At 41.9% G+C, this 18,620-nt stretch overlaps 1 long non-coding RNA gene across 1 annotated transcript in view; it reads left to right on the top strand.

Annotated features, from left to right (window-relative positions):
* The window catches only part of LOC310769164, a 74,769-nt gene that overhangs the window by 1,171 nt on the left and 54,978 nt on the right, over positions 1-18,620 (top strand). Inside the window, exons 2-4 of the long non-coding RNA XR_014551467.1 lie at positions 74-196; positions 2,092-2,241; positions 4,268-4,414. This is a non-coding gene — a long non-coding RNA (uncharacterized lncRNA). The remainder of the gene's footprint in view (positions 1-73; positions 197-2,091; positions 2,242-4,267; positions 4,415-18,620) is intronic.

The raw sequence follows: 18,620 nt of genomic DNA on the forward strand, positions 1-18,620 counted from the left end.
ACCACAAAACCAAATAATAATAATGTTAATGACAATAACAATCCATGAACTAATCTTTTGCTCCTGTCCTCAGCATTGCCTCTGAAGTGCAGAGATGCATTTAACGATACTGGACTGACATATGATCACTATTTGAGAACATATTGTAAATTGGGTCTAGATACCTGTTCTGCCAGTGTTCTGCGTACAAATCTAGGTAAGATTTGTCTGGTTTTTTGTCTTTTGCTTTTGGAATTACTAAATTAGTTGTAAGGAAGTTGTGGCACATAAGCTGTACAGTAGATGAATGAGAACTCCCGTCTGCCTCATCTATCCTGGCCACCAGTCAGAGATGATGGGAGATGCAGTCCAGCAGCATCTGGAGGATCACAGCTTCCCAATCCTGCAGTAAGGAATCACTAACATTTGAAAATGGGGAATTTAAAATCACCTGATCACAAGCATCAGATTTCCATCTTGATGTACATATTCACCCATCCCTTCTTCCCTAGAGTGTGCGGTTGACGTTTTGTGGTTCGCCTCAAGTGCCAAAATACCTTGGGTGGGATGGTGGTGCTCACTTGACCATCTGTTCCTACATCATTGCTACATACTTGGAAAGAGAGGGGAAATGGGACAGTGAGGTTGGTGCAGTTGAAGTGCACTGCCAAGTCTTCTTCCTTGGCGATCACTTGTAGCTCAGTAAGTTTGTCTTTCATAAACACGGTTTTAACAATGAGTCCGTAAGTGACTGTGGAGGCCAATTCTGGATCCACACGTCCTTCCACAATGGGGGCATTGGTTTCCAGACAGGAGTTGATCAAGGTGTGGATTTGCCAAGCGTGCCTTCCTGCTAGCATGTTTCTCCCTTGCGTCCTGAGTTCAAGTGTCTTCAAAGCCTATGACACCTTTGTTAAAGGCTGTTCTCCAACTGGAGTGCTTGCAGGCCAGTGTTTCCCAGTTGTCAGTGTTGATGCTACATTTTTTTATTATTTTTTGCCTTGAGACAGTCTTTAAACCTCTGCCAAGTATCTTGGGTTGGGCATCAGGAGTTCAGGGAAGTATTTTCCCGTCCTGTAAATGGTTATGATCGACTAGCAGAGAGAATGCAGTGTATGGCACATGTATTGTCAGAAGTATAGAAGAAGCCATGATACTTCATGCTGCTGATTGGACCTGAAATGAAGTTCTACATTCATTCCAAATTTAATGCCTTTTTACTGAGCGCTGCAACCCCAGAGTCGGTCACGACTGGACCTAATGGTCAGGGGTCCCTTTACCTTTACCTTTTATGATCGTAATAAAGCTTTGAAAGGTTTGGTTGTATTTTACAAACTACGGTTGCAATCAAAATTATTCACGCCCCATTGCAAATTGGGTTTATTATCAAATTTTACAGACTTCTAGCTGTTTGCATTGAGAAAATCAAACAAAAGCCATTGAAATAGCACTGCAAAATTGCTGCTTCAATAGGTTCCCCCAAATTCAGCTGAAAATGCAACTTATACTGTCAAGAACAAGAACATTATTTATTTCGGTTGAAAGACCCACAAAATCATTTTCAAAAGCAAAATAAAAAAGAAATACAGGAAAGATTAAAAGGTGGTCACATTGTTTTATCCACAGTATGTAGGTTTCTATTTCGTATTACTTCTGAGAGGAACTTAGCCAAGGCCAGGGTAGTATCATCTGAGTTATATTGTCTTCTCTACTCTCACTATTATTCAACCCATCCTTGGCAAGCATCTTTTAAATGCCTGCAGAAAAATTTGTATTCCACCAGGCTCATAAAAGGCATTCAGAATACATCTTTCCATTGGTTAATTGATATCTGTTTCTTTTCTTTTTACAAAGTTTTTATTGTATGCTTTATGTATTAAGAGTGGAATCATTTTGATATTTTTCTTTCAATGATATATAGGTGTGTGTACGTATATATAAATTAATAAAGCCCATCACCTTAGATTGCAGAATTTAATAATATCTTGCATGTTGTTTGTTTGAAAAGGTTCTCATTCAGACATTACAGAAAATTGGAACCATTACAATGAATGTGTTTTAGGAGCAATAAACCTCCATATCTAAATATTTCTTTCAAATTCTTTTTCATAGTGAAATTCCAAGAGCAACTTGTGCATAGTTGCTCGCTATCCATAAGCTGTTCCTCAGGCCATTACAGCTTCACTGCAGGGGATGGTAAATTCTTTCAGATGAAGAAGCACTGCTGCAAGACTGAACTGTGTAACAAAGCAACTCTCAGCCGTATGTTTCTGCATCAATTTATAATCATTAACAAGTTAGGGTTTTGCACTGAATTTGGCCATGGCCTGGATCCTTAGTCAATCAGCAGTACTTAGAGAATCTGTGCCTCATTCAAATGGGGTGAGACAGCCCCAGGTGGCTACAGGTTGGGTTGAGCAGCTCAGGACTATTAGGGGCTCTCAAGGGATGGAGAGTCAGGCAGGATGGGGAGGCAGTCATGAGGAGAAACTGTGAAAAAGAGGGACCTAGCTAGAGACACGGGTGGCGCTGTGGGTTAAACCATAGAGCCTAGGGCTTGCCGATCAGAAGTTCGGGGGTTCAAATCCCGGCAATGGGGTGAGCTCCCGTTGCTCGGTCCCTGATCCTGCCAACCTAGTAGTTCAAAAGCACAAAGTTCAAGTAGATAAAAAGGTACTGCTCCGACGGGAAGGTAAACGGCATTTCTGTGCGTTGATTTGGTTCACCGGAAGTGGCTTAGTCATGCTGCCAGATGACCTGGAGGCTGGTTGCAGACAAACGCCGGCTCCCTCGGCCAATAAATTGAGATGAGCACGGCAACCCCAGAGTCGTCCGCAACTGGACCTAATAGTCAGGGGTCCCTTTACCTTTTACTTGGCAGATACGTCTGCCAGAGAAGGGATGGGTTGCCTTTCCAACCAGGCCTCTCCTTCTTCCTGCCCCTCAAAGCAGCACCATGCAGGATCAGATCATCCTACTGATAGGTGGGAGGATCTGATCCTGCACAGTGCCAGTGCCCCTTGTCCCAGCCATGTTTTTACTGTATGTTAAGATATGGTTACACATCGCCCCTATATCCAAGTGATGTGAGATTCCATGGGTACCAGGCATGCTGTAACCCAGGCTCTGTGTTTCCTGTGGGACCATAATGCACTGTGGTGTCTTTATGATATGTGGTTATGCATAAATATACAACCTGAGGCCTACAATGAAGACATCCACCAGAATATGTCCTGTCCCTCTCCTAGGCACAGCAGCATCCTTGCCTTGGCAGTTTGTCTTTTCCTGAGAACGGTCACATCCCTCATATTCAAATAAAACCTAATCCTGGTTTTATTACTACCCAGGGAGCAGCCTCCATTCCTTTGGTGTGCTGCTGTGCTAATCTGCTATTTTAATGACCCACTTCCCCAAAATGGTTACCTCAGAAGTAGATTACTTCTGACATGAGTCATGTTGATTTTCTAGGGTTTAGAAGTGTCTAAAGAAGTGTCAGTTATGTCAGTTTAGGAACTTTGCCTACATTAAGTAACCAAGTGGATAAGTGAAATAATAAAAATAAAAACCGGGGATAAGAATACAATCTTCAAGATGCCTTTATAACATTCCCTATGCATAATTAGCCATGAATGATATTTCATGCAATATAATTGGATACCTAGGTGCATGAACAGCTCATAAACAGGTTATGGTCCCTTTAAGATAACATTCAATTTGATGGTCCAAATTAGAGGGTTACAACCCACCTATCTTATCCAGGTGTCCTCCTAAATGACCCTTGAACTGTTTCTGGTCAGTCTTTTAATTGACAAAATAAGTACTGACTAAGCTGGCAGTTATTCTTAATTATTATTATTTATTGAATTTATATACTGCCCTGTACCTGTAGGTCTCAGGGAATTCAGAGAAAGTGACGGTTAGTTCATTCCGGAAGTGCAAAATACAGCCAGAAACTCTGTACAAAGATAAGGGACTAAGAGTATACCTTTTCATACAGGCTACACCATAATCAATGGCAGGAAAACCTTCTGAGAGATTGAGAAGGGAAGAAAGTTCACACTCCCCCACCCCCCTTTATGTAAAGGTCATTCATCTCAGAGAACAATGGTGACTTTGTCCCATGCTCAGTCCTGAACCCAGATTGTGTCTAGATTATATTTTATCCAAGAGTACTTGCAACTGCCCCACCAAAACTGGAAGGCCCTAGGGTGGATTCCATTAATACAACACAGAGATACAAAAACAGATGAAGACGTTAGCATGCTCACTATACTTTTGATTTTGGCAGTCCCTGATCGCAACATGCTGGCTGAAAATGGTTTGCAGTGCCCATCCTGCTTTTCCAAAGGAACAATAATGTGTAAAAGTGAGAAGACCATCAACTGCCTTGAGAATGAGACCCAGTGTATTCAATCCAAAGTAGCTCTTCTTATCGGTAACATTGCTACTCAGACAAGGAAAAAAGGCCTAGTAATTCTTGGTCATGCAGACTCTCTCCTTGTCTTCTTCTCTCCCTTCCTCCCTTTCCCTTGCATGTTGCTATAAAAATGAGAGGGATCATATTTCTTACTGATTCGACTCTGCACCCTTCCGTATTGTTTTGCCTGCCTGGTCTGTGTCCTTTAACTCTCATAATGCCACTTGCTTGTCCGGAAGGAGGATTCAGAGTGAGATGTGTATATAAAATAGATAGAGACCTCCCTATCAGCAAATTTTTCAGGAATAATGCTACATTGGGAGGGAATTTGGAATGAATGGGGGAGGGGCATATGGCTGATTTGCCTCAGGAGGACAGAGGCAATTTCCAGGCCATTTGTGATGCTTCTTCCCTACATTCTTTCTTCTCTTATTTCTGCTGCCCTTTACAGCCTTGGCTTTGCTAGTTTCTCTTTTAAGGGGTGAGTAAGAATTCTGAGGTGAGTACCTGATTGGCTCTTGGGATTCGCCTTTTTCACCTGCTTTATGTTTGATGTGTTTAACATGAAAATAAATATGGTAAATGTTATGTACTGAGCTGAATAGGATCCAAACTGCAGCAGTCTGATTGGTCCTAGAACAATAGGATCCAAAAGGCAGCAGTCTGATTGGTCCTGGAACAATAGGATTCAGAATGCAGCAGTCTGATTGGTCCTAGAACAATGCAGCCGTATGATTGCTTGGCAGGAACCACCCAATCATGCTCCAGATAGAAGTTAATCCACAACCTGATTGGCTTACAGTAGAATTCCGGAATTAGCCAATCATGTGCAGGCCATTGTGTAAATAATGTATATAAAGCAGATACTTTGAGGGGACATTCATTCATTCCTCCTCACCGCTATGAGTTGAATAAAGAGCATGAAATCACTTTGCGACTCTGAGTATATTTCAGTAAAATAAAAGGAGGATTCTCTGGATACTTAGATCACAGTGGGGCAATGAGGGAACCTCAGTTGGCACCCAACCATCATGAGAGACAGTGATGTGCACCTCCACTTTTTTGCTGCTGGAAAACCCTGTTGACTTACGGCGGCTTCACACACTCAAGGTTCAGACACCAAGGAGGGAGTGTTGTATTCAGATCTTGCTGTGTGGCCGTAGCATGTGACTTTTAAGACGCCCAGGAGATGGGGGGGGGGATAGAATTCCTCCCATTTTATTGCAACTCACCTGCCCACAAGAATTTGATTTGGTTAATCTTATCAATTAGGCCTGTTTTCAAATTCTCTGATTTCATTATATCTTATAAGTATAACCTGTTTATTAAAAATCTTTGTGTCTTGAGAGTCCTTTGGGTATGATAGCAATTTTAAATTATATCTGATCTAAATTTTTACCTGAACTTCTTTTAAAAACTAACTTATTAAAATTCTCATTCACTATCACAGGAACCATCTCCTAGTCCCTGAGTAAAGAACTAATGTCAACATTTCTCCCCCCCCCCCGCCCAGGTGCGCTTCGGCCCTACAGTTTCACTTTCCGAGGTTGTGGAACAACAGATTTTTGTGCCATCGGGAAAATGCAAAGAAAAATAATCGGAGATGGGTACTATATCCTTTCTGTTAAACAAGAAAGTTGTTACAATGCTTCAAAAATCTCACACCAGCCTGAACATGAAGAGTGAATGGGACCGTGTAGACCTCCTCCTTGTGTATTCCAAAATCTATGGCAATAAGGGGGAATTGGAGGCCTAGTGTTGAAATTCAGGACTCAGGATCTCTGTTTCTTTCTTTTTTTGCTTTTGGTTGAAGAAAAGGGAAGCAAGGGGCAGAGAAAAAGAGGTCAGAATACGGGAATTGTGGATTCTAACTTCAAAGAATCCTGTTGTGTATCATTAAAAAAGAGTTAAGTTTACATTATGACAATTACAATGCAAAAATAAATGGTTATGGAGAATGAAATGCTGGTTCTCAGATCTGTTTCTTTCAGATACAAATGCAATTATCATTTATTGGTTTAGCCACACCGATTACGAAAGACGCAATACATAAAACAGAATAAAAACAAAATTAACACATTGCAGAACTAAAATTATTATTAGAATCAGATGATTCATTAGATAAGAGGTTTCTCCTTTGAAAGATTTAAATTTGGGCATATTTTAAGGCAGAGTTTAGTGGAATTCAGCTCCGGCACCTCTCAGGTTAGTGCCATTGCCATTCTAAGAGATCAAGGAACAAGTTCCTGGTGAACTCTGGCACCTGCAAATCTAGGAAAATAGCACTGATCCCTACAAACTTTTCTCCTTATAATCGTAACTGTAAAGGCAACACAGATCAATTTTTCAGAGGGGTAAGGGGATTTGTCCCTTAATAAATAATGAATCATATAACCAATCTATCTCTCAATTGGGAGATTTAAATATTTGAACAAAGCTTCTCTTAAGTCCTCATAGATGGAACAAACCAGTAAGTAGTTGGGTGAATATTCAGGCCGCTTACCTTTACATAGGCAAATCACATAGGGGATCCGGCGAGAGCAGCCTTCAACTATGACAGAGTTGTAAAAGCTTTCTCCCATTTGGTACACTGGCACAGTGGCAACAGCAGCCACACTGTGCTTCTCAAAGACCAGATTTGCCCCTCCCCCAAAATCAGGTTGCCTCTTCAGTGGCCTCTTTGCCAATAGGCACTGCTGGTCTCTTCCTATCCTGTTTCCTGTGGTGATCTTTATTCCTCACCCTTCGCATTGTTTGGGATGTTGATCTGCACTTATCTCTTCTTCCCTGGAATGGTGAGGCACTATTTTGTGGTTTGCTTCAGCTGCCAACATGTCTTGGGACAGACTTGCCAAGGAGCACATTTGACCATGAAATTATGCTTCTAAATATGAAATTTCATATGACAAGTTGTCACCTCAATATATAACACACTCAGAATATCTCTAGGAAGATCATAATCATCAATAATATGTAGTATTATCTTATTCCAAGATGGCGGCTCTCTATTGTTAAAAATCAGAATCTCCATGAAACCTCCATCCTATTTTTAAATTTTATCAATAAATACCTAAGGGAAAGTATATGCACTCTGACCTTCACTGAACAAACACCAGTTTACACAGGAGGCAACTCCAAGGTGGCAAGGGGTCTTCATCCCCCCCCCCATAAAATATTTGAGGGAGCTGGTCCCTTCCAAAGTTGATCGGCATGGCAACTGGTCTATAGGTCTCTCCTAGTTGCCTTCAGACAGAGTGCCATAGTTCCTCTGATTGAGCATCCTGGCAGGATACTTTGGTCATGCATACAACAGGCATCAGTAGTATTAGTATACTACCTCCTGTCTATTAGTTATGCCCCACCCCTCTAGAGTTTGATTGAAGATGTCATATGACACTCTACCCAAAAAGTCCCATCTCAGAAGTCCCACCTCCAGGTGCCACTATGAAATAACTTGGAGGGGTCCACATAACTCATCTGTGATGATGGCACACCACTGCCTCCTTCAAGTAGATAGGGACGACCCCTCTTGCAAGGAGGCATTAATCACCTCCCTGACCCAGTCAGCTGTCCCCCCCTACTTTTCCTCAGACAAGAGAGGCAAGGGGCAATGTCCTTGAATCTTACCAAGTGAAACTCATCCAACACATCAGGGCTAGACAATACTCTGGACACCCCTTGAGTTTCATCTGCTGTAACAGCTGAGTCAGGTTCCCAGTGGATGCAAGCAAATTCATCCTCAAAATGCTTTCCAAACAAGTCACAGCATTGACAAGTCACAAGCTCCCAATGACAGGCCCTCCCCATTTTCACCTTGTACTTTCCTTTTTCTCACCCTGCCTCTCACCCTGGGAGATGCCCACTTCGCCACCTCTCTACCTGGATACTGGCACCAGCTTGAGATTCCCCACCACTACCACTTGACAGCACATTAAGTCTTTTATTTTATTTTATTTTATTTTATTTTTAAAGCACAGACCAATACTTATCACCATGTGTTTTTGATACATACTGTACCAATGCCTTGTCATCTCCACACACACCCCCAACTCTGCTTTTGTGGTTTCCTAAATAATGAAACATTGAAAATAAACAAGACGGAAAATGCCACATTTTGTTAGATGTGATTGCATACATATTCCGTTGTTTAGTCGTGTCCAACTCTTCATGACCCCATGTACCAGAGCATGCCAGGCACGTCTGTCTTCCTCTGCCTACCTCAGTTTGGTCTACTAACTCATGTTAGTAGCTTTGAGAACACTGTCCAACCATCTCGTCCTCTGCCATCCCATTCTCCTTGTGCCTTCAATCTTTCCCAAGATCAGGGTCTTTTCCAGGGAATCTTCTCTTCTCCTTTCTCCATCCCTTCGAAATTCTGTTAGTATAAGCAAATACTAAAGACACACCGATTCAAAGGAAATGAATAGAAAGAGGTATATTTAAATAATATTAATAGCAATAATGATGGTCATGATGATGATGATGATGATATTAGGGTGTATAAAAAAGAGAACACAATAAAAGCAGGAATGGGAGGAGAAAAGAAAGGGGTAAATATGAGGAAAAGTAAAGGAAGGAAGGAAGGAAGGAAGGAAGGAAGGAAGGAAGGGCAAAAGAGAAAGATTGGGAAGGGAGGGATGTTTGTGCGTGTTTAAAATGCAGTTGAAAGCCGTTCAGAAGTCAAATCACTGAAAACAGGTTACAAGAAAAGATGTTATCTACAACTCTTTCATTTCTGTAGCTTATGAAATGGACCCATCGTTTCAAGAGCTTGTTCTCTTGTTGGCTCTTAAACACAAGGCCAAACTCCCAGAATATTAGTATGTCAACACTCTTGCTAACAATTCTTCCCTTCAGGTCCAGGAAACACCTGTGGGTACAAAGGACATCTGAGTGATTCCAGAAAGTAGGAGTTAAATCACCAAAATATATAGGACAGAATACTCAAAAAGATCTGATGCACTAGTTTGGATCAAAAAATACAGAATTACATATTTATTTAAGACAAATAAAACAACAGTGTAGTAAGCACCCTGTTACCAAACAGGAATAAAGGATGGTAGAAGAAGGTCAGTTAGGAATTTGGGAACATTTGGGAAAATATGTACACAGAAAAGAAACAAGTCTAAACTAGTATATTTTAACAGCTGTCAGGTGGCAGAGGAACCAACAACCACGGCAGGTTGCCAGGAACGGATAACACAAGGAAATTTCCTTCCCATCTGCTTTTTATTCAATGTTTACAGGGAGATGCTTGGGAATGCAGCCTCTTGGAGAAATGGCGTAGTCCTGAGTAAAACTCCACTCCCCTTCTCTCCCACTTCCTCATTCGTCAACAGCACCACCCCCTCTATGGTTGCCTCTTAGGGCCATTTGTCTTAGAGCTCTTTGCTCGCAGGGTTCAGGGAGATGGTGGATCTGAAATGCTTTCTAGTGATAACGTGTCAGCCAGCTGCTCTGGATCTGCCTCCTCCTACTCTCCCATTATTTCCCAACTTCTCCCCTCATCCTCCTCTGAATTGTGATCTCCCTCAAACCTCTGTTGTAATTCTGAACTGTCTTCTTCTCTGGAAGGGTCAGGTTGGGGAGGCAATCTCCACCATTCCTCCTCTGCCCAGTCCCTGACATCACTCCCCTCTCCAGAGCCCTCCTCCACCCATCCCAGTAGTTTTGGTCAGTTGGGGTGGCATGTATGCAACGCCCTTTGCAAGTATGGTGAATGGACATGTTCTGCATACTCCCATGATCTTTCTTCCGGTCAACACCCCTCCCACGCAATCAGGTATTGCAACTTCTTTCTTTGCATCCGGGAGTCTAGAATTTGTTCTACTTTGTACTCTTCCTCTCCTTCTACCATGTCTAGGTGCCTGGTAAGGGTGTGCAGGCACGACAGGTGACATGACTGATCTGTGCAAGATGGGGTGAATCTTCATAGACACAGGCAATCGGAGCCAGAAAGTCAGAGAGTTGATCTGGTCCACAACTTCAAACAGGCCCACTCTTTGGGTTCAGTTTCCTGCACATGCCCTTTTGTGGCAAATCAGGTTTTGACAGCCACACCTGATCTTCCACATTAATCTCGGTGCCGGGTTGTCAGTGCGCATTGGACAATATCTTTAGCACAGTCCAAATGCTCTTTTAGCAAAGTATGCATTGCTGACAGTTCTTCTGCAATGTCTTTTGCTGCCAGAACCGACGGAGTGTCAGTCGGGGTTGGGAAGCTTGCGAGGATGGTATCCATAATGGACAACACCACTTTGTGACCCACAAAGAGGATGTGGTAACCATCAATGCATGTGTATCCCTTTATAGATCACATTTTCCGCTGTGATCTGCAACAACAGATATTCAGAGGCTTACTAGTTCTCATACTGGAGGGGAAATAGCTATCATAACTATATCAAAAACAAAATACTAATAAGTTACAAAACTGACAGTGTAAACTTGAATGACCCCATGGATACAAGCAGGTTCCAGGTTCACCTGATTTCTGGGAAGAGCATGTGTGTGACATGCTAATTGTTTATTACTTTGTGCCTCATTAGGATTAGTTTGTTTCCAGCTCAGCTTTACCATAAAGCCTGAGGGAGGAACACATTTATTAAAAGTACCTGCTTACTGAGAGTGTGAATGTGGTTGAACTGGAAGAGGCACCTGGCTGACTCCCACAGAGTTCCTTAAAAAGATTGCATCCAATATGAAAAAAGAGATTTGTGTTACAATATAAAAATATAGGATTTCTGGGAAAGCAAGCACTCTCTATTTCCATAATTTCCTGCTCCTCACTGGACCAGTCCTTCCCAATTGGAATCCTTGGTCACCCTTCCTTGGCCCATGAATCCCTCCAAGTCAACTTCTTCTTCCAGAGGTCACCTGTTGGTTTATTCCTCATTGGCTTCTAATCACTCAGGCATTATGAGGGTCTTCTTGAGTATATGCTTCTTCCATGAAGAGTTGGTATTGACTACTGCCTAGGCTAAACAATACAGAGGTGTGGGAGCAGTGCAATGGTTGGGTAAGCCCCTTCCTTCTGGTCTGAAAGAATTAGCAAAAGGAGGTGCTTCTGGCAGGAGGTGTGAGGACTCTGACAGGATCCTGGAGTCAAACGGCTTTTCCCCCAAAGCCTTTTAAGGACTAAGTAGGCTTTGGGAAGGAGCCCTCCTGTCTCTTTCCCAATGCTGCTGCCACCCCAGGAGCTGCTTCCGTGGCCCTTCTCTGCTGGCAGGGAGAAATCAGGACACCCTGGAATCAAGGCACAACCCAGGACAGCTTAAGGAATTCCGTAGCCATTCCGGCCAAATCAGGACTGCTGAGGCGTATGCATTTAAATCAGCTTTAAAATAAATTTGCCTCCAAGGTGAATGGACTCTTGAAGTGTAAGGAGAATATGAGAACATGTACAAAGCAAGATGGTCAGAGCTGGAGGCCCATAGGATTGGCGTAAAAGTCCATTGCCTTTTGAATATGACTGTTTGTATGTTGTGTTTTAAAAAGGCTAAGGTAACTGAACATACAAAGATTGTTAGGCCCAGCAAGTCTCTTTCACCACCTGTTCTAACTCTTTTATCATTTCATTTATTTGAGAGATCTGTCCTTTTGCATTGGGGTTAGATGACATAACCATGCATTCAAAAACTGTCAAATCTCTGCTTGCCTGCAGTTTTACATTAAAAACAAAACTTTGATGCTTTATATCAGGAAATACCATACTTCCCCATTCCAAACTATTGATTTGAAGGATACACATTTTAGAACCAACTTTTTATTTGACACAATCATTTATATTTATCATAATAAGCATAATAACACACTATAATACAGCACTCTTTTCTCTGTGTACTGCATCCCATTTCCCTCCATGAACAGCAAAAAAAAAAAAGAGGAAGAGACAGGGATCCCAATGCCTGACTCTCGCCACTAGGAATCACCCTCACATTGCTATGAATTATTGAATTCACAAGGAGGAGATTTATGTTGAACCATAATTACCCATCAATGTGAGGCTGGTGTTAGATATGTGAAGCATTATAATAGTTATTTCAACTGGAAAAGCGTTTGAGGCAGTGGAGATAAAGGGAAGTGCCAGAGAAACCAAAACTCCAAAGTATACTTTGAAGAAGTTGCAATACAAAACTATACAGACTTATCTGTGAGTAAGACCCATTGAAATCAGTGGCACTTACATCTAGATAGACAGGTATAGAATTGCACTGTAATCCCTTTGAAATAAATGGTTATTACTTCAACCAAAAGTGCATAGGATTGTGCTGAAATCCCTAGGAGTTTGCTCCAATCCTTCCAGCCAAATATATTTATTGGTGAGGGATGGGGTGGAAAATTGAGAAATATCTTTCGCTTTCAAGGAAGGAAGCAAACTTCCTTTGAAACTGGAGGTGGAACATAGATATTGTGGGTTATTTTGCCCTGCCTGAGTTTGTCTAATCCTCTTTTCAAGTAATCTAAGCTGGTGGCCATCACTGCCTCCTATGGAAGTGAGTTCCATGATTGAACTATTAACTGCATAAAATATTATACAGCACATAGCTTCTGAACTGCACTAAGCATGCTTCATCCCTCCTTTCAACTATCTCAGCTAAAATATTTGTGATATTATGGGGTTAATCATTAAATAGAATGCTCTTCTTTTTTCTTTAACTTACTAAACACAAGCAAAATAATTAAGCAACATTAGGTTACCTTCTCCAGGACATCAGAAATTTTTGTTAGCTCTAATTGGAGATGAATCTATGTTTGCCACAACGGCCACAAGGATACTCCTGGCCCAGAAATGAAAATCACAGGAGATTCCAACATTGGAAGAATGTTGGAGTAAGATGGTGGAATATGTTGGGTTAGCAAAGCTGACAGGGAAGATCCGGAATCAGCGCGACGAACTGTATCAAAAGGACTGGAGCAAATTTGTATTATATATGAAAGAATATTGTAAATATCTGAAAACATTTGTAGCTGTGAGTTGAAATGTTTTGTAATGACAATATAAGGAACTGATTTACATTTAATAAAGGGAAATACAAAAATAAGAGAGAAGGTAAAGAAGTGGTTATAGAAATGCTAAGAATAAAGTAATTACGTACAGAAGTCAGAAAAAGGGACGGGAGGAGGTCGATGCTCGGATAGAGCAATGTTTGAGCATATGGATTAATGTATGGATATTGTGCTTACAAAACACTGAAAATGTAATAAAAATATTTTAAAAAAGAAAAGAAGTGAAGCATAATCTGCATCAGCAAAATTCTTCAACTTAATCATAGAATTGTAGAGCTGGAAGGGACCTCAAGATTGATCTAGTCCAACCACTGTAACTCCCCCCATGGGACTCGATCATGAGATTTAGAGTTTCATGCTCTACTGGCTGAGCTATAGAAAACCCACATCAGCAGTGAAAGCCACAGTTGTATTGACCTAACAGTGGACTAGTCACATTTATGGAAGAGGCTATCAGTGGCAATTAATTTGATGGATATAACATTTCCAGTTGCTGAGGGAGAACAGGGGGAGTGGGCGACTGCCCTCCTGTTATGCTAGTCCTGTACGAATGTACATCTGATCAGCCACTCCAAGAAGGATGCTGCTAGACTGCAGGGTTCTTCTTGTCTTCTGAAAATGGAGGGTGGGATTTGAAGCAGGGATAAACAACTACGTAGCTGGATTCAGTACAAGACAATGTGGCTAAGTCTAGTCATCACTAAACAAAAAAGCTGGCTCAAAGTATCCTCTGCCTTTCACAACAATCTGACACAATTAGAACAAGGAGGGGCAAAGTTCAGTAAAATGATTTAATCAGCTCTCAGTAATAATCTTAGAGTCACTGTATTCTATTAAGTGCCTACCAGTGTGTCCCTGGCACCTTTCAACAGCCCTGAGGTATGTCTAGTTTGCCAGCTGAGCAGTCACCTGAGCAGTACCTTGAGGCTTTGATTGCACTTTGATTAGTAGCCTGGAAGAAGAGAAAAAGTATATTGTTCCTTCCAACTCAGTAAGCAAAGCCAAAAACAGAGGAATTGGATCAGAATTATTTTTTCTATTTTTAATGATGAGCATAGTCACATGGCCTCAATTGACTTTGCAGCCTTCTTGGAACAAGTTGCTCATTTGGAGCTGTTTGTGGTCCTGCAGTAACATTACCTTACAGTGGTACCTCTGGTTAAGAACTGAATTCATTCTTATCCTCAGGCGCACTTTCACTAATGGGACCTCCTGCTGCGCGCAATTTCCATTCGCATCCTGGGGCAAAGTTTGCAACCAGGAGCAGCTACTTCCAGGTTAGCGGAGTTCGTAACCCGAATTATTCGTAGCCAGAAGTTTTCGTATCCAGAGGTATCACTCTGCTTTCTACCTCAGCCTTACTTGCCTGCCCCTGAAGCGATTGCTTTGCTGCCACTGAGTCACCCTCCTTTTTTTCTGTGTGGATCAGTTTTACTGGTTGAAACCTCCATTGCAGCCACGTGCGCTGCAATATGAAGTCAGCATTTTAAGCACAGCTCATCTTATACTTCGCAGCCTTGCTGGGATGGATCTAGTATCCAGGCTTTTCTCTTCTTTAGAAGAGGAATCCTTAGATGGAGACTGTATTGAGGAGGTTTCTTGTAGGTGGCTTCCGGGCTTTGCCATTGCCTTTTTTGGTTCTCAGCTCCTTTATTGGGTGCCGTCAGAATTTAAATTTTATATTACCGTATTTTTCGCTCCATAGGGCGCACCTGACCATAGGGCCAACCTAGTTTTCAGAGGGGGAAATCAAAGAAAAAAATATGATTCTCCCCCCAGCTCTGCAAGCAGCGGACAGGCTGCCGGCAGCCTGTGCACTTCTCCCAGACCTTCTTCCTTCTACATACTTGGAAAGTATGCTACATACTTGGAAAGAGAGGGGAAATGGGACAGTGAGGTTGGTGCAGTTGAAGTGCACTGCCAAGTCTTTTTCCTTGGCGATCACTTGTAGCTGAGTAAGTTTGTCTTTCATAAACACGGTTTTAACAATGAGTCCGTAAGTGACTGTGGAGGCCAATTCTGGATCCACACGTCCTTCCACAATGGGGGCATTGGTTTCCAGACAGGAGTTGATCAAGGTGTGGATTTGCCAAGCGTGCCTTCCTGCTAGCATGTTTCTCCCTTGCGTCCTGAGTTCAAGTGTCTTCAAAGCCTATGACACCTTTGTTAAAGGCTGTTCTCCAACTGGAGTGCTTGCAGGCCAGTGTTTCCCAGTTGTCAGTGTTGATGCTACATTTTATTTTATTTTTTGCCTTGAGGCAGTCTTTAAACCTCTGCCAAGTATCTTGGGTTGGGCATCAGGAGTTCAGGGAAGTATTTTCCCGCCCTGTAAATGGTTATGATCGACTAGCAGAGAGAATGCAGTGTATGGCACATGTATTGTCAGAAGTATAGAAGAAGCCATGATACTTCATGCTGCTGATTGGACCTGAAATGAAGTTCTACATTCATTCCAAATTTAATGCCTTTTACTGAGCGCTGCAACCCCAGAGTCGGTCACGACTGGACCTAATGGTCAGGGGTCCCTTTACCTTTACCTTTTATGATCGTAATAAAGCTTTGAAAGGTTTGGTTGTATTTTACAAACTACGGTTGAAATCAAAATTATTCACGCCCCATTGCAAATTGGGTTTATTATCAAATTTTACAGACTTCTAGCTGTTTGCATTGAGAAAATCAAACAAAAGCCATTGAAATAGCACTGCAAAATTGCTGCTTCAAGTGGTTCCCCCAAATTCAGCTGAAAATGCAACTTATACTGTCAAGAACAAGAACATTATTTATTTCGGTTGAAAGACCCACAAAATCATTTTCAAAAGCAAAATAAAAAAGAAATACAGGAAAGATTAAAAGGTGGTCACATTGTTTTATCCACAGTATGTAGGTTTCTATTTCGTATTACTTCTGAGAGGAACTTAGCCAAGGCCAGGGTAGTATCATCTGAGTTATATTGTCTTCTCTACTCTCACTATTATTCAACCCATCCTTGGCAAGCATCTTTTAAATGCCTGCAGAAAAATTTGTATTCCACCAGGCTCATAAAAGGCATTCAGAATACATCTTTCCATTGGTTAATTGATATCTGTTTCTTTTCTTTTTACAAAGTTTTTATTGTATGCTTTATGTATTAAGAGTGGAATCATTTTGATATTTTTCTTTCAATGATATATAGGTGTGTGTACGTATATATAAATTAATAAAGCCCATCACCTTAGATTGCAGAATTTAATAATATCTTGCATGTTGTTTGTTTGAAAAGGTTCTCATTCAGACATTACAGAAAATTGGAACCATTACAATGAATGTGTTTTAGGAGCAATAAACCTCCATATCTAAATATTTCTTTCAAATTCTTTTTCATAGTGAAATTCCAAGAGCAACTTGTGCATAGTTGCTCGCTATCCATAAGCTGTTCCTCAGGCCATTACAGCTTCACTGCAGGGGATGGTAAATTCTTTCAGATGAAGAAGCACTGCTGCAAGACTGAACTGTGTAACAAAGCAACTCTCAGCCGTATGTTTCTGCATCAATTTATAATCATTAACAAGTTAGGGTTTTGCACTGAATTTGGCCATGGCCTGGATCCTTAGTCAATCAGCAGTACTTAGAGAATCTGTGCCTCATTCAAATGGGGTGAGACAGCCCCAGGTGGCTACAGGTTGGGTTGAGCAGCTCAGGACTATTAGGGGCTCTCAAGGGATGGAGAGTCAGGCAGGATGGGGAGGCAGTCATGAGGAGAAACTGTGAAAAAGAGGGACCTAGCTAGAGACACGGGTGGCGCTGTGGGTTAAACCATAGAGCCTAGGGCTTGCCGATCAGAAGTTCGGGGGTTCAAATCCCGGCAATGGGGTGAGCTCCCGTTGCTCGGTCCCTGATCCTGCCAACCTAGTAGTTCAAAAGCACAAAGTTCAAGTAGATAAAAAGGTACTGCTCCGACGGGAAGGTAAACGGCATTTCTGTGCGTTGATTTGGTTCACCGGAAGTGGCTTAGTCATGCTGCCAGATGACCTGGAGGCTGGTTGCAGACAAACGCCGGCTCCCTCGGCCAATAAATTGAGATGAGCACGGCAACCCCAGAGTCGTCCGCAACTGGACCTAATAGTCAGGGGTCCCTTTACCTTTTACTTGGCAGATACGTCTGCCAGAGAAGGGATGGGTTGCCTTTCCAACCAGGCCTCTCCTTCTTCCTGCCCCTCAAAGCAGCACCATGCAGGATCAGATCATCCTACTGATAGGTGGGAGGATCTGATCCTGCACAGTGCCAGTGCCCCTTGTCCCAGCCATGTTTTTACTGTATGTTAAGATATGGTTACACATCGCCCCTATATCCAAGTGATGTGAGATTCCATGGGTACCAGGCATGCTGTAACCCAGGCTCTGTGTTTCCTGTGGGACCATAATGCACTGTGGTGTCTTTATGATATGTGGTTATGCATAAATATACAACCTGAGGCCTACAATGAAGACATCCACCAGAATATGTCCTGTCCCTCTCCTAGGCACAGCAGCATCCTTGCCTTGGCAGTTTGTCTTTTCCTGAGAACGGTCACATCCCTCATATTCAAATAAAACCTAATCCTGGTTTTATTACTACCCAGGGAGCAGCCTCCATTCCTTTGGTGTGCTGCTGTGCTAATCTGCTATTTTAATGACCCACTTCCCCAAAATGGTTACCTCAGAAGTAGATTACTTCTGACATGAGTCATGTTGATTTTCTAGGGTTTAGAAGTGTCTAAAGAAGTGTCAGTTATGTCAGTTTAGGAACTTTGCCTACATTAAGTAACCAAGTGGATAAGTGAAATAATAAAAACAAAAACCGGGGATAAGAATACAATCTTCAAGATGCCTTTATAACATTCCCTATGCATAATTAGCCATGAATGATATTTCATGCCATATAATTGGATACCTAGGTGCATGAACAGCTCATAAACAGGTTATGGTCCCTTTAAGATAACATTCAATTTGATGGTCCAAATTAGAGGGTTACAACCCACCTATCTTATCCAGGTGTCCTCCTAAATGACCCTTGAACTGTTTCTGGTCAGTCTTTTAATTGACAAAATAAGTACTGACTAAGCTGGCAGTTATTCTTAATTATTCTTATTTATTGAATTTATATACTGCCCTGTACCTGTAGGTCTCAGGGAATTCAGAGAAAGTGACGGTTAGTTCATTCCGGAAGTGCAAAATACAGCCAGAAACTCTGTACAAAGAT

This window comes from Podarcis filfolensis (genome assembly GCF_964270895.1).
Source record: "Podarcis filfolensis genome assembly, chromosome: 8".
NCBI lineage: Eukaryota > Metazoa > Chordata > Lepidosauria > Squamata > Lacertidae > Podarcis > Podarcis filfolensis.